General features: G+C 39.7%; 1 long non-coding RNA gene across 1 annotated transcript; it reads left to right on the forward strand.

Annotated features, from left to right (window-relative positions):
* Window positions 1–5,644: 5,644 nt before the first annotated feature.
* LOC118557910 lies at window positions 5,645–6,564 on the forward strand. Its single transcript, XR_004928106.1, has 3 exons — window positions 5,645–5,732; window positions 6,155–6,355; window positions 6,449–6,564. It is a non-coding gene; the product is annotated as an uncharacterized LOC118557910 (long non-coding RNA).
* The last annotated feature ends 7,721 nt before the right edge of the window (window positions 6,565–14,285 follow it).

Consider the following 14,285-nt stretch of genomic DNA (forward strand, 5'->3'; position numbering starts at 1 on the left):
TTTGGGCAGGATTGTGCAAATAAAAATAAGGAATGCATGATAAATAGGTTTGTTCTATGCAGAAAATGTGTTTTTTTTCAGAAATGTCAATTCTTTAAAATGAATCCCAATCCCTTTATGTTCAATAAGTCAATTGTTTGTTGTATTTTCAACAGGCTCCTTTGTGAAATAATACCTATGCAAATTATCAGTCATCCTGGTCATGGAAACCACAAACAGGTTTAAATCGGAGGCAACTGGCAACCTATCCAACAAATTTAGTGAGAATAATTTCTGCAATTTTGGCAATAAACTCTTTTTCCTACTTGTATTGCGCCCTATATTGGATGTCACTAAAAATGTATACATGCAATTAATTCAAGCTAATGCATCATTGGTATCAACATTATCCATTAATCATAAACTGTTTTCAAGTTCATCCCAATTAACTTTTTTTTTACCTTCGAAAAAGTTTGTTCCTGTACGAATTGTAATTTTTGAAAATTCGTCCGCATCATTTGATTGGCCTTCTGCAGTCTTACCAGGTGCAGTTTCACTTTGTTTGGTTGTTACCCTTGGGAGGAGTTATTGAAACCAGGTTTTGCTTATTAATTGATATTGTTACTCAAGGAAGATGCAGGAACATATATTTAACGTCTGCAATTGGCATTTGAAGAGAAAAATCAACAAAAAAAGCATTTCTTTGTGAAAAACCACCAGCTAGATGCCACATTTCATATGTGTAATTCCTTGTGTAGAGGATACAATTCTGCATGTAATATGTGACTTCCCTGATAAAATATTTTACTTTGACCAACAGCAAAAGTTTAAATGTTAAAAAGCCTAAGAATAATGAGTCAACGCTACTTTTAAATCATATTAAAAATGATTCTTCAGTGTAAGGTCTTGTCAGTTGAACGGAGTTTTATGTAAATCCATCAATCAGATAAAACTTTCTTGAACCAGTACCCTCTATTATCGAAAGGTTATAAAACTGAAAGTATAGGGATAGGAACAGAAAACAGGCTGAAACTGGAGGCAACCAGACATTCGCTCAGTTTCTTCTCAAAACGTTTCAACACCTATCCAGGAGTCTTTCTTCACAACCTTTACAGACAGACACTTGGGTCTGCCAGGAGCTCTCCAGTTTCACCTACTGTGGCCAATATGTACATGGAGGAGGTAGAGACCAGAGCACTCAGTGCTTTCAAGGGAACACCACCAAAGCACTGATTTAGATATGTGGATTACGTTTGTGTCAAAATCCAAACCAAACAAGTTGAGGCATTCACTAACCACATTACCTAAGTGGACAGCAACATCATGTTTACCAGAGAGGAGGCCAAGAACAACATTTTGCCCTTTCTAGACTGGGCTGTGTAAATTGAGGAAGATGGGGGTCTCAAAACGGAGGTTTATATTACCTACACACACAGATCAATATCGACAGATTGATTCACATCATCCACTGGAACGGAACGTACTTATCAGAACTCTGAGTTATTGGCAGACAACATACCCTCTGCTACAGAGGAGAGACAGAAAGAACACAAGCACATCATGAAAACCACTTAAAAGCATGTGGTTATCCTAATTGGGCATTTGTTGGCAAACAAAACTAGGAGAGAAAAACAGCACTGCGTCTAACTCAGAGCAAAAAAAGAGAGCGGCAAAGACATTGTCAATCCATAGGTGTCACTCTGAGACACTCAGTAGAATTTTCTTAAAATACAATATACCAGGAGTCCACTTGCTCCTCAAGAGCGAAGGACACACGTTTAACGACAATGATGTCCAGATTTCAGACAGAGAGAATAGATGGTTTCAAGACAGGTGAAATAATCCATCTATGTCAAAAGAGAAAAGCCAACACAGCAATTCCAGCTTCCAAGCATCTAGAACCTTGCTCTGAAACTCAGTCAAAGCAAATTACACAAGCAGCCTTATCATGATTCAGGTGGCTAGTTAAACAACTCACACCAACACAATAGATTCTAACGACCCAGGAGAGTAGTAGATGGGTTGTTGATAGCGTACAGGGATAACAGTGCTGTGTGGCAAAATATAAGACTGGTGACCCACCAATGCCTTTTGAGTCTGATTTACAAAGATATTATTCCAAACTAAAAGCTTATATCTCACTTTTGGCCTTAACTGAAACAATTTGTTTTTTAACAACCTTTTAATTATCCTTTTTAATCAATTCAATATGGTATATCCAATCATTTACCAAAAAAAGGAATAGACTGAGGAATAGGAATATGTGAAAGAAGTAAAGAGTAAGAGTATGGAGCCCAAAATATAAAGCAGGAGCAATATTTTTGGTTGCATCAAAAAATGCATGGAATTCTAGAAGGCTCTTAACCTTTGTGAAATGTAACTTACATGTGTTGACAGAGGTGCTAATACATCTGTTACTGGAGGTTTTCTTAAAAACAATTATGTCTTAAGTGGAAATAATTGTTCGGCACTTTCGTCAGCTGTAATGTTTTTAAAGTGCTCATAAATAAAATTAGCTTGGCTTGGCTTGGAATATATTTCCTCTCTGAATAAGTGTACCAAAATTAAGGATTTTACTAATATTTTCAATTTTCAGTAATATATACAGCCATATAAGATTAACTATTTTTTTAAAGACTTTTCACAGATCTTTACCCAAGATGAGAAGTTTTGCTCCTTTTGTAAAACTACTTGATATATCAGTAAGTAATTATTTAACATATGAAACATGTTTATATTTTTCATCTCATTCAGCCGGGCAAAATGGTACCTCAGTTTAGTCCAATTTATTTATATAACTCACAATTCACAAAAAATGTCATCCCAAGAGAAGTAGATCCAACACATTACTGATTATAAAGAATATGGTTCAGAACAAATTCTGTTCAGTGCAGTACAGGCCAGTCATATAAATACCCCATCAAATGCATGCTATATTTTTACTGTGAATCATAAAGGTTAATGATTACATAGTTAAAAACACATTTTTGTCATTGGAAACATTTCAAAGTCTTATTGTACTGTTTTAAAGTAGAACTGTGTGCAAACGCTTTAACTTCAAGCTTCACATCTTAGACCCCTAAACCAACAATCACTAAAATATTTCCTCGTCAAAGTTCTTTGTAGTTAATTGTACATCTCTGCAGAAAATGTCAAGTTTGTATATTTTCCTCATAACATGAAGATGTGTAACACGTCTTGATCAACCTCTATCTTTATGAAAAACGCTGATTTTGAGAAGTGAGAGAGAAGAAAGTCCGGTACAAACACTGACGGAATCAAAGGACTGCCGCAGAAACAGTGTGATAGATTCATATTTGAACTTGGTAATTGGTTGGACACTCTGCAGGCAAGACAACAGAGAAGCCTTTCGGAGTGTGGTGTGCCTTTCCCAGCCTTGCAGTGCTGCCTCGTCAAGTACAAAGCCAGAAATATGAGTTCAGAGGGTTTTAATGCCTGAAGAGGAGAATACGGACATTAAATTATCAGGGGAAAACAGCAGGGTGTGAAGAAAGAGCTTTCTAAAGCCTGCAAACGTATGTACGGGCTGCTTCTGACACGGAAACCTGGCCAAAATTCATGGGCTGCTTTATTCTGAGCTTCACACCAAAACAGCAGCAGCTTGTGTGTGTGTGTGTGTGTGTGTGTGTGTGTGTGTGTGTGTGTGTGTGTGTGTGTGTGTGTGTGTGTGCAAATTTACAGTATACTAGCTATTTCTTCACTTTCTAAATTGGAATTTAAAGAATTAAGCTACTGTATTATAAATCCACACATTTTTTCCATGCAGTTTTACTTTCTGACATAGTCCTATTTGTAAGAATGTATGCTTTTCTAAAACAACGAGCAAATCAGCTTTAAAGGAGAAAAACATAGAGGCTCATTTACTGTATTTGTAATCCATTTAGCTCTTTTTCATCATAAACTGTTTAGTTTGAGGTCATTCATTGTATTCGTATGATAAGAAAGTCCTCCAGAGTTTAGACACAAAGTTGCCTAAAAAGTCATGAGAGGAGGTGTGACAGGTCAGTTCCTCCTTGAAGAAAAGGTAACAACATAGAATTGACACTAAGTATAAATTGAAAGTTTCTTCCATGTGTCTGTGATTAACAGGGAAAATGAAATTTGACTTGAAACTGCACCTCTCTGCTTCCTACAGTGGCTCGGTTGAGACTTTTCAGGATCCCTCGTAATACCCCGAATTCCGGAGTGAGCACAGATATAAGCACAATGGGAAATAAAAGACTATAACTAAATGAAAAGAATTACTCCTGAGAGTTACAGCTTTAACACACACACCTTATTAATCTTTAATTTCTTGTCTTGGTCTCTCTTTCTCTCTCTCTCTCTCTCTCTCTCTTTGCCTCCTATTCTTCTTTCCCCCCTAGTTTTTTTTTCTCTTCTGAAGCAATTACACCCAAGAGAGCTGAGCACATAGGACATGTTCCCACTACCTGCAGCAATAATATATCATTACGTACTAAACATATAGCAGCTACGCAAACAGCCTTTATTGCCACTTCAGGGTGAGTGCTATTTATAAGCGGCAGCAGAGTCACTCCGCTACATAAGTTGCATTTATTTGTGTGTAGGTTATTTTACTTTTTTTTGTACTTTTCTCACAGGGCTGCCACTCTGTCCATATTTGCTTTCTTTAATTTCAGTTCCCTCTCACTGACATTAGGGGGTGCTGGAAGCCTTTAGACTTGAGCAATGAGGCGTTGCTGACATTCTTTGAAACAATTTCCTTCTTTTCTGCAGTTTTAAATAGATTTACTTTGGGAAAAAAAAAAGATTATAAATTGTAGCTTCCTGAAATGCTGTTACAATAAATTGATGTCAGATGATAAAGAGATTAAAAACCTGCAAACAAGGTTTATTATTTGTAGCATGCTTAAGCCATTTAAACTTAAATAAAGCTTTAAATTTAATAGAATTAAAATGTTTTGGACGAATTCCAGCCGAATTCCTGACACAACTGGAATTTGTCTTTGTTTCTGTAACACTTGGACAAAAAAAAAAACAAAAAACTAACAAAAACAACAACAAAAACTTCTTGGTAACTTATTGAAACTCATGAATATTTACTAGAACACATTTCCCCTTGTTTATTTATATATACATATGTATATAATATCATTTATTCTAAGAGGGTCTATAAATCAAAAGTATTCCCAGAGAATAACAGATAAGTGAGGTTATTGTGCAACGAGGCCAGCTGGTGGTAATAATTTAATGACGTTTTACAGGCGCTATAAAGACAGCAAACAGATGTGGCATTAAGGATTATAAAGTTGGTAAAACTTTTAACAAGTCCTATGTATTTCAGAGGTACAACAGTCCACCCCCCCCCCCCCCCCCACCAACCTAGAATAAAAAGAATTTACACATCCTTCAATTCCGAAGCTATCAATCACACACGTGTTATTCCCCTGGGAGCGTCTTTACATGCATATTTATCAGCTCAACATGCTAATTCCCGCTGCTATACGCCCGCCAGGCACGTCTCCAGGCGTGTTTATGACTCGTAATTGTTGATATCCTTTGATATATTCCTCTGAACTAAGACATCATTTGGTTTTTGTGGTCGAAAGTCAATGAGGCACAATGACCCGAGCTTTCAATTCAAATTTACAGTTCAATATCTATTATATGCTACTCGGCGCCTGGAGAGGAAGCCTCTTTCAAAGCAGAGGAGCAGCGGGGGGGTTCGGCAGCAGCATGAAGTACTTATCAGCAGCAAAGCTCATCTCAAGGTTAGTTAATTGATTTTAAAAATACACAAAGCTTGTGTTATCATTCCGATTATTGCTAATATTAATGCTGGTTCGTGTTGGTTCATGGTTCTCTGCAGGATTTGTCACTCTACATTGTAGCCTGTCAGGGAAATAAATGGCAAAAAAATCAAATGTGTTTTTTTTTTTTTTTCTTCTGTAAACTTCCTCAACTTGGATGTCGCTCACAGGACTCTGAGAAGTTTGTCATCTTTTGCCAAACAATTAACAGTGGGGAAAAAAGTTTCTGCAGTTGCGAGACACATGCCATATTGTTGCAGGTTCATCAGCATGCATTTACATTGCTAAAGAGCATATACGGAGGCTGGGGAAGCCAGGCATAAATTCAGCAACATGAGATCTGTCACATTTGTTGTTTTTTTCCCCCTTTATCCTTCATCCAGGGCCTGTTCCTCTTCCCTTCGATTTTTCCCGCTGACACCTGCCGTAGCACCTCCAGGGAAACGTGCGTTCAAGAAATGCAATTTAAAAGAAAAGACAAACAATGCTGGAAAAAAAAGTGAGGGATAAACATGCTGCTGAGCGGATGCTGGACAAACATCCTTCCAATTCACAAACGATTTGGCCGTGTTGGCTGCTCGCAGGTGTGGAAATTTCAAGGACAAACTTGATTATGGTCGTACTTTTACTTTGCGTTTCCGGTGTTTGTTTACTTGTCATGCTTGTCTCTCTGACAGATTCTCTGCTCAAGGAGAGTGGGATGGGAAAGCGTCAACGTGAGCGTCTTGAATTGGAGATGTTGGATCCACAGACCCAAGTCGGCATCATAAATGCGTTTTGGCATTAAAGACAAAAAAAATTATGACAGAAATTTTTTTTTTCTTTATTGACGATGATTTTAAGGCCAATCTGCTCAGTTCTATGTCCCTTATAGATATAATTAAAAAAAAAGTACTCCCTTGTTCAATCGTAGTTTTTTTCACTTATCTGGATTCTGAAAAGATTCAGTCTAACCTAGACGCTTAAAATTAAAATCTAACCTTAAATGTACAAAAACAAACATATTCCACACAGCCATTTATTAAACAAAGATGAAAAACTAAGTACACCCTTGTTGCTTCCATAGGTTTCATGAGGGAAAGTAGTAGCCATCTGTTACTAATTAAGTGTTGATAAAAGTAGGAATTTCACCAATTTGCTCACAGGGCACACAGGTGTGTATCAATACAATATCTAGAATGAAAGGCTTAGAGGGGTAAATAATGCTTCATATCAATCTGGGAGGAATTATAGCACCATGGGCAAACTAGTAAGAAAGAGGATAACATTTAGGACTGTTGCCGAGAGGACGTCCCAGTGAATTCAGCCCGAGGTCAGACTGAGCAATGTCTCGTTTGACCGTCTGCACACACAAACCCCCACACACTCAGACATGATCCCATTTGTGGTGTTCATGGGCAGGATCTTAAGGCATATTGATGGTATATGAAGATGAGGGTGTCTGTTTTGGACTCTTTTCTTTTTGCAGAAGATAGGATTGATTTAGCATCTTTAGGCCACTGACTTCAGCATTCACTGGAGCGGTTTGCAGCCCGGAGGAGAGTTCCTTTAAGTGTGAGGCTGTCGTAATTTACCAGAAATCAGGTAGATTATTCTCTCTGCGTCAAGCCGAAGAGTTCTTGTATGTCTTGGTGTGGGTGTTGTTGGTGATTGTAGGATGGAGATGAACAAACGATTGGAACCCAATCTGTAGCTATGTCTCTACTACTCTCCATTGTGAGGAGGAAAAAGCAGAGCCATAAAACGAAGCTCTCAATGTTCTGGTCCATTAATGTTTTGACCCTCACATGTGGTCATAAGATGAGGATCATGACCGACTAACTCTTAGAGATAGGAAGAAGAGCTCTATCATCTAGGTAGGAGGAGCTTGGATGACAGGATCAAAAGAGGTGGATTAAGATGGTTCATCTGAAGTTAATTGTCTTCTGGCCACCTCCTTTTAGAAGCTCTACCACTGGTGTAACCTGCTGAAGAAACTATATATTATCACTGCTCTCTCATCCACTCCTCGTACTCCTGAGCAGTGTGGGTGGCTCCATTTCTGAAGCTCGGGTCCTCAACTAGAGGCCTGGGAGCTTGGGGGTTCTTCTTAGGATCTCAGCTGTTCCTAAGATTGTGCTCTTATGGACTGAGATGTCTGATGTTTCTCCGGGTATCTGTTGGAGCCACTTCTCCAGAGTTGGGGTCATTGACCCGAGTGCTCCCATGACCACGGGCACCACTGACACTACTGTTGACTTCACCTTCCAGGCTCTTTCTAGTTCTTCCCTGAGCCCTTGGTATTTCTCCAGTTTCTCGTTCTCTTTTCTCCTAAAGTTTCCATCACTCTGGATAGCCACATTGATAACAATGGCAGTCATCTGCTGCTTATCCATGATCACAATGTCCTGTTGGTTGTCCATTACCATTTTGTCTGTTTGTATCTGGAAGTCTCAGAGGATCTTAGCTCTGTTATTCTCCACCACCTTGGGAGGTGGCTCCCATTTTGACCTGGGGATCTCCAGTAGGTATTCTGAACAGATGTTTCTGTTTACTATAACAGCCACTTGGTTATGGCATTGCATGTGTTTATAGGGATGCTTAGGGATTCCCCTTAGTTGTTCAAACTTCTAACTTCCAGCATGTTCCAACTTCTACCCTCCGGTAGGAGCTACAGAGCACTGTACACCCAAACCAACAGGCCATAAGGCCTTGCATTCTGCTCATTACACCATTGCATTATTGTCTCAATCTTTCTGCTTGGTTACAGTGTGTTCATACAGTATGTGTTTTCTATACTGCAGACTGTGTTTGATTGTTAGTACTGCACTATTGCCTTATTGTATTATTGTATAATTTGACTTTGTAAAGTGCCTCGAGATCATTAGCATTGTACAATGCAGTGTAAAATTCCTCGTATTTGTACACATACCTGGTAAACAAAGCTGATTCTGATTCTTAGTGAGTTGGATGTTTCCCCTGGTGGCGCTCATGGACCCAATCTCAGATGGGTGAAATATAATATGCCAATATGCAGATCAGCAAACAATTTAAGGTTCAGTGCCTTTCCAAAGACACTTCAACGTGTGATAAGGGGAACTAAAATCAAAACCTTCCAATTGCCAGAACACATTGCTTCCCATTGAGTCAAAGCGGTCCTATAAAAGCATACACAGCAGATTGATACAAATATGTCATACCAGCTGTCAAGCATAGTAATCGACTGGCGATGATTTGGATTAGGTTACCTCTCTGTATACAAACGTATTCTAGAGTCAAATGTGATGGCCAAAATTGCTGTACAATGATGTTTAGCCACATATAACTGGCTTAGACCCATCTAGTCTAGGTCCCACTAGCTATCCTTCAGTAGCACATCCAGAAAACAGGATAATTCAGCCTATGAGGACATTATGAAAGAAAGATAGAAGAAACCAACGAGTCCACACTTGAAGTAAATATTCTCCATTCAGCGAAACACCTGTTCTGAAATTAATTCTGGAAACTGGCAGCTCCATATACACAAATGTGAATGTGACTACAGCGGAATGTATTAGGTTACATTGAAGCATATTTAAAAAAACGGCCTAATAGTCATGCAGAAGAACACCTACTGAGAGTTATTTCTGCTAAAGATGTTTCTACATTGTATTATGTCAGAGGGTTTGTACTTGTTTGGCTTTGTTCTTGTTTAATAAAACAATATGTTGAGTTTTCTGCACACTTGAGGTATTATTTACACAGAACCTGGTATTATCTCTCGATGCATAAAGGCCTACAATAGAAATTGTACTTTCTTTTCTCTATGACTTCATTTCATGGCAGCTATCTCATCTCAAACGTAAAAGAAACAAAAAAAAACTATTTTTGAGACAGTTTTCAGAAGAAAAAGAAAGGAAGAGCCCACCTTCTGGTCAGCTCACGAGAGAAGAGAAGCTCCTTGTGTAGTGGACATTGTTAGAGGCTCATAAAAGACAAATAAGTAGGTGTCACCGCAGAAATTACTTTCTGTGATGAACTACGTAGCCATCATCAGCAATGACACAGCGTCATTCACATCAACAACAACACAGGTGCATGAAAAATGGAGCGAGCTGGCAGGAAAATGAATTATTAATGACACATTTAAGTATTATAACAGAAAATCAATGAGCATACCTGGTGTAATTAACATGCACAATGTTTTCCATAATCCAGCACAGTATAATTATGCCTCTCTATTCCAGTACACGTTAGCATTAGCTCTTTCTAAAGCACACAACACCTGTTTATTTGGTTTGCTTGTTCTCTGCCTTCCCCTGTTTTTGCCCCTCTCTCTGTAATGATAAAGAGGCAGCAGAATGTTATTTAGCTCTGCTCCACTGTTGGATGTGGATCTGCAGTCATTTGCAGCTGGCCGCGGACCCTTAAGCTCAAAACCAAAAGGGATAGAACAGTGCCAGCTTTAACAAAATGGGCTTTTTGTTCACCTTCTTTAATCTATTTAAACGTATTCTTCGCGTTCTATAAAATGTAGGCTCCATAAACAAGCTTTTTAAAGCTGTTTTTTTTTTTTATCTATTTAGCTTTTTTTTTTGCAGGATACTTCACATCAATCATGGCTGTACATTTATTTCATGTGCTGCCGTTGATTCACAATAAAGGCTTGGGGTGTGGGCTTATCTCTGTATACTGTAACATGTCCACTAATCACTGATTACCACCGTCTGTTTGTGCTGTGACCAGTGGCCGTGTACAAGATTTCCCATCGTTCCTGAAGGATGCAAGGGAACAGCTTGAGCGGAATCCAGCACGGGACTGGGAGTTTTTGGCAAGTCAAACTTTATCAGCACAAACATGCGCAAAATGAAAACAAACACAACCCAGACTGCTAATTACCATCCGCCTGGACCTCTGTCCCCTGTTTTTGTCACAGAGAGAGAGAGGCACACACACACACAAAATGGCCGACTGCACTGCACCATGCAGAAATCAGAGGAAACTGCTGCTGTTCCCTCTGTCCAGAGGACAAACCCTTGTCGCCTGGATAATACAGGTTGACACACTGGTAGCCCCTGTGATTTTTCACACCTATTATTTCTTGCACAGTGTTATACATTACAGCACTCACAACAGTCTGGTATCTTCCGGGCCATGTGGCCTGAATCTACGCCAAATCCTGTGCCACTAATTTTACTAATTGTCTGAGCGTGGCCAACACTTTTCATTGGTATGGAGCCTACAGTGTCACGGAAAGCTAATGAGAGCTAAATAATGTATGTGAACCTTTTTAATTGCTTCATTTCTCATATTGCTTACCAATTCTCATATCATAGCCAGCAATGCCATTTTTTCTTCTTCTCTTCCTCTAATGGTTTTAACAGTTCCAATACTAATAACTGTACCAGTTTTTTAAAAAGATAATGAACAGTAATGAATCTTGGAGAGGCACTGTGTGACGCTGTAACACGGGGCTGCAGATGTATACCTACTAACAGCAGAGTTAACGTGGAAGTTAAGCACACTGAAGGTAATGTCTGTTTAGGACATGACTTGGCACACATGCACTCTAGTTCAACGAAGGGGAAGTAAATGATTAGATTTACGAGGATCTAGAATGGGTCCTAGAACAGATACAGTAAGTGGTAGCACTACAACTTTAGTGATAGCAGTTGCTGGAGTGTCCAACAATCCTTCAAATCCAATGGTGAAGGTCAAAAGATGCAGAGAATGTGAACGTATTAGACCACATTACCAGATAATAGTGTAGTTTTACAGTGGTTTGGATGTGGTCAGTTGAATGTGGCTCAAATGAATTAATCTAGAATTGAAATCAAGTAATGTGAATTTAACTTAACCAAATTAAACTGAAATTGTTTTACTCTCAGTCCTTGTGTCATATATTTCTAAAGGAAGTCATTGTCATATTATCTATCCTCTGTAGTTTTTTGGAAAATCTTTCATCCTCCAAATATCCACTTTCCTTATGCTTGTGAGCAAATACTGCACAATATTATGTCAACATCCTGCCTGGGCAGAGAAAATTATTGATAAAGCAGCCAAAGCCAAAAGAAAGACTTTGAGGGACCTTTCAAAAACATTGAAAAATGTTGTTTCAATTTTTGAGGGAACACACTTCTCGGCCTCCTTAGGAAAATTTATTCTGGGGTGTTGGAGAGGAGGATCCGACTGACTTGAACCTTGAATACAGGAGGAGCAATGCAGCTTTTGTTGTTGCCGTGGGACAGTGAACCAGATCTTTACCGTGAGAGGATAATGGAAGTATGAGTCTCCGATCCACATATGTTTTGTGGATCTGCAAAAGTCTTATCACCATGTCTGTGTTCAGTGCACATTGGACTCGGCCAGGGCTGCCACTTGTCACCAACCCTGCTTGTGGCGTTCAAGGACAGCATCCAAAGGTGTATTTGGGGTGTATTTGGGGAGTGGTAGCCTAGTGGTTCAAGCATTGCGCTTGGGTCCTGGAGGTTCTGAGTTCAACTCCCACTCAGAACCCAGAGGTTCTCAGAACCCAGAACCCAGAGGTTCTGAGTTCAACTCCCTCAACTCCCGACTGCCACTCTGGGTCCCTGAGCAAGACCTTTAACCCCAGACTGCGCTGCACAGTGGCAGCCCACTGCTTTCCAAGGGGACGGGTTAAATGCAGAAGAATTTCTCCATTGTGAGATCAATAAAGTTCTAATATTATTATTTGCGGAGAGAAGGTCATCTGGTTTGGGAACATCAGGATCACATCTCGGCTTTTTGCAAATGTTTTGGATGTGTTGGCTTCTTTGGGCCAGAGAGCACTGGAGCAGTCTGCTGCTGAGTTAGAAGCAGCTGGGATGAGAGTAAGCTCTTACAAGTATGAGGCCATGGTCCTTGACCAGATAAAGGTGGACTGCCCCTGCTAGGTTGGGGGTCAGTCTCTGCCGCAACAGGAGTAGTTTAAGTTTCTTGTTGCTTTGTTTATGAGTGATGGTATGGTGGGACGATTGGCGCTGCTCCAGTCTGTTATGGAGACGACAAAGTTGAGCTCTCGATTTACTGTTCTACGTTAAGACCCTCACCAAAGGTCATGAGGTATGGATCATGGCCGAAAGAAAGAGGTTCCTGATACAAGTGGCAGAAATGAGCTTGCTCCGGAGGGTGCAAGAGCAGCAGCTTCTCCATAGGGAGCCAGTAAGGGTTTTCCAGGTGTGTTCCTTCAGGTGGAGACCCTGGGGAAGATTCAGAACTTGCTGGAGGATGTAGCTGAAAAGAGGGTTGGGTTTCTCTGGGTTTCTTCCCTGTGACCTGATCTCGGATACGCAGAAGACAATAGATTGATGGATGCATGGATGGATTTGATTAAAAAAACATAAAGGGAACCTTTTATAAAATACTTGCGGGAAAGTCTTTGAAGGAAAGTAAAATGTACCAGCACCATATTTAAACACCATTATTAGTGGAATATTTCCTCTCTCAATGTGAGCTCCCCCCATCCTTCTTTGGGTAAACATTATTTTGGATGCGTTCATTGACGCATACAACCTCATCAGATGAAGCGGTGTATGCCAGCATGAGCCACCTGGGCTTGTGTGTGTGATTACACGCATTTGTGTGTATGATGGTGAGTGTGTGTATACACCTTCCTTATACAGCTTGCCTATGTATCTGTGTGCCTCTCCATGTCACAGAGCTGTGTATGGATATCTGCTAGTGAGGCATGTGCATTGTTTGTGTAATTTCTTCCACTACCTCGGGTCCCACAAGAGCATCCATTGGCCTCCTCTCTTTCCAGGCTCCTATCAGCAGGAAAGCTATAATTTTGCAGCAAATTTGATCATCCAAATAGCTGAATATTTAATGGAATTAAAGCTGTATTATTTATTTACTCCCTATAGTGCAACCTACATTCAGGCAACGCCAGGTGGTCCTGTAAATATACTCTATCTGACACAAACGTTGAATTATTGATCCATTATTTATCATAATCCATGTCACTGTAAACTGAGTAAAATGATCAAGCACCACAGGATTCATCCTTCTGATGACCCACAGGCAGCGTTACAAGGTCAGAGTCACCATGCTGGGGAGAATAAACCATGGAGTTCCCTCTAAAACTAATCAATAAGTATGGTGCTTTTATTTTACTGTATGCTGCAAATATTTAGGTTCAACAACCAACCAACCAAAAAAAAAAAAACTGAATTAAAGACATTTTAATACATATGTATTGAATCAGATTACAAATTCAAAGTCAATACATTTCAATCTGATACTAGTTATAAAACATCTATCTATCCATCCATTATCTGTAGCCGCTCATCCATGCAGTGTGGTGAGTGCCTATCTCCAGTGGTCATTGGTTGAGAGGCCGGATACACTCTGGAAATGTCACCATCATTGAGACACACAAGACAAACAACCATGCACGCATACACTTACACCTAAGGGCAATTTAAAGACACAAATTTACCTAACAGTCATGTTTTTGCGGGAGTACCAGGTGAGAACCCACTCATGCACAGGGAGAACATGCAAACACCATGTATAAAGTCCCCAATTCAAACC

The sequence above is a fragment of the Fundulus heteroclitus genome, chromosome 3 (assembly GCF_011125445.2).
Source record: "Fundulus heteroclitus isolate FHET01 chromosome 3, MU-UCD_Fhet_4.1, whole genome shotgun sequence".
In the NCBI taxonomy this organism is placed as follows: domain Eukaryota; kingdom Metazoa; phylum Chordata; class Actinopteri; order Cyprinodontiformes; family Fundulidae; genus Fundulus; species Fundulus heteroclitus.